Source organism: Coenobita brevimanus, chromosome 72 (assembly GCF_032717465.1).
Source record: "Coenobita brevimanus isolate Jiangsu-jjx chromosome 72, ASM3271746v2, whole genome shotgun sequence".
Classification (NCBI taxonomy): domain Eukaryota; kingdom Metazoa; phylum Arthropoda; class Malacostraca; order Decapoda; family Coenobitidae; genus Coenobita; species Coenobita brevimanus.
Genome location: NC_137025.1, coordinates 9,298,568 through 9,301,628, shown reverse-complemented (window position 1 = coordinate 9,301,628; position 3,061 = coordinate 9,298,568).

Below are 3,061 nucleotides of genomic sequence, written 5' to 3'. Positions count from 1 at the left end.
CTCTTCGCAACATAATAATCTGTGAGTTAAACAAAACAAAAAAAAAGGCAAAAAAAATCATATTGCCCAAAGAGTCAGTAACCTTGAAGGAGAATGACCTTGCTTAGCCTTTTTAAATCGAGGAGGTAATATATCCATTATTCCTGCTATCACTGGACAATTTTCCTCACTTTAACGTAGATTTTTTTTTCCAGCTAAAGGCAACAGATGTAGTCTTCATTAACTTATCTACTAGAGGACTCACATAAAATAAAAATGGCCTTATAGTAGCAAGAGTTTAATGGCGATGACGTACTCAGGAAAACATATCAACATTAGTAGTAGCAGTAGTAGTAATAGTAGTAGTAGTAGCAGTAGTGGTAGTAGTAGTAGTAGCATCGCCAAGTTCATCTGAATGTGAACCCAGTGGACTGCAGACTGAAGTTGCCCCTCTCCTTCAGTCCACCATCGTCCTGTCGGGGTGGAGAGTGGGAGGTGAGGGACGATTGTATAGCCAGTCACTCGAGCCACGCAGTTACATCGGTGCCACCACGTGAAGGCGTCCCCCTCCGGCACCGGGGTAAAACAAAAGGCAGAATGGGGATAGAGTCTTATTCTCTTATTTCATTGTAACACATCAGCCAAAGTGATCTGTAATCTGCTTACAAGTTTGAGCCTAGTTTCTGTGTGTGTGTGTGTGTGTGTGTGTGTGTGTGTGTTTTCCCTGATTTAGTTAGTGTTCTGTTTGTTTTGGGATGTATTCCTGTGCATTCCTTTCAGTGATAGGGCTCTCTTTTGGCGTACACACTATATATTGTTCTTCCTGACTTCAGACAATTGTATATAGCTTTATGGAAACTTTCTGGAGTGGTTAGCTATAGTCTTCATTAACTGCTTCATTTACACAAGGTCTCCCTTGAAATAAATAAAAATCGGAAGGAAATGGGAAGAATAAACTAATGATTACGTATTCTAGCTGATAGGAATTCGGCAGACAAGATTTCCAAGATATGTGTGAATGATTGTGTGGCTCATTTCATTAGGTAGTGGTAGCAATAACTGTAGCCCCAGGTTCATCTGCAACGTGTACCCGGTGGACCACAGGCTGAAACTGCCCACATCCTGCAGTCCACCGTCCTTTGGGGGGATAGGGTGGTGATTCAGGGACATTTGTGAAACGGCCAGAAGAGTCGCTATGTTACGTTGGTGCCATTTCATGCAGGCTTCCCTCCCCAGCACCATCTCATTGGGTATTCTGGTGCTATAGCTCGTTTGTTCTAAACCGGTGAAGATCATTACTCTCTTTATGCTCTGTTGATGATCATGTAACAATCATATTTTAGGGTCGACTTGGCAATAATCAAGGAGACTCGTTCCTGCCTCATCACTAAGGTTCACTGAGTTTCATGCAATCGGGAGTTCGTATTTAAGTTATGGCCTGATTCTGTCAGGTTAAAACAAACAGACAGTAGTTCAAAATTTGTGTTTTCTCTTTCTTGTTTCCGCATTTAACCCACGTCACTTTCATTTTGAGAAGTAGGAATGCTGCTGCTGCTGCTGCTGCTGCTGCTGATGATGATGATGATGATGATGATGATGATGATGATGAGGAGGAGGAGGAGGAGGACCCGTAAATACTATAACATTTACCACATTTTATTTTAGGAATCCCCAGATATTTTTTTTCCATCTTCAGGCAAACCCCAGACAGTCAAGGAATTAAAAATAATCTTCACTGCCCCACTTCAGTACCATGAAGCTATTGTATATTTTAGTTTTGCCACAGGCAGGCAATTTTCTTCGTTTTAGGAGAGAGCTCTGGGTAGTGAGTGGGTAAATGGCATGAATTTAACCAGGTCCAATATCCTTTGTTACTTGTGTGTGTGTGTGTGTGTGTGTGCTTGCATTTTTTGGTGCGTTCTTGTGTGTGGGTGCATGAATATTGTTTATGTTTATATGTCAATAAATATTTTTTTATACAGGTGAAAGAATCCTTGTGTGTGTGTGTGTGTGTGTGTGTGTGTGTGTGTGTGTGTGTGTGTGTGTGTGTGTGTGTGTGTGTGTGTGTGTGTCTGTGTGTGTGTGTGTTAGTGTGTGTGTGTGTGTGTGTGTGTGTGTGTGTGTGTGTGTGTGTGTGTGTGTGTGTGTGTGTGTGTGTGCGTGGGTGTGCGCGTGTGTGTGTGTGTCTGTATGTGTGTGTGTGTGTGTGTGTGTGTGTGTGTGTGTGTGTGTGTGTGTGTGTGATGCATTTTTATGTGCATTTACCTCTGTGCGTATGTGTGAGAGAATTCTTCTGTATGTATGAATAGGTTAATGTTTTTATGAGTATGTGTGCGCCTTAGGTTACCCTCACCCAAGAAAGTCTGCGCCATTTTCTCTTTTATATATTTTTAGCCCGACTTGCCTTTAAAGCATTTACGCTAAAATACTTCCTCCAACACTCTCCCCTGGACGCATTTTCCTGAGAGCTTTCCCCGGCCTCACTGCGGGGGGCGGCGGGACCAACACTACAAATTCTGCCGCTGCTTTCAGGGAGACAGCACCCCTCCGCCCCCTCTGCGTCCCTCCTTTTGACGCAGTTCCCCATCTTTTGACACGCTGTCCCCGTCCCTCTGCCATCTCCCCTCCAGTTTTAACACAGTCGCGTTTTTAGCATAGCCATCTTTCCCGACATACTACTCCTTTCCTCTGCTTCCCGGTTTTGACGCAACAGTTAGTCCTGTCCCTCCCTGTATCCGACAGAGCTCCATTATTTTTTGAAACATCCTCCCATCCTCTGTGCCTTTTTGACACGGCTCCCATTTATTTGACACACTGCACCTATCTCTATGCCGCCTGTGACACAGCCCGCTCCCTCGTCTTCCTTGCTTCCCTTTTGGCACAGTCCCCTCGTCACCTGACACACTGCCCCTACCCCTTTGTCCCCTCCTTTTGAGACAGCCTCCACATCTGCCTCAATCTAACACAGTACTGTACAACCTTTCCTCTGTCCTCTTTTGATACATCCCTCCTTCCCCTTCGGCACATGCTCCCCTCAGTCCCCTGTTTTGGCAAGGTATCCCATCATCTGACACACTCTGTA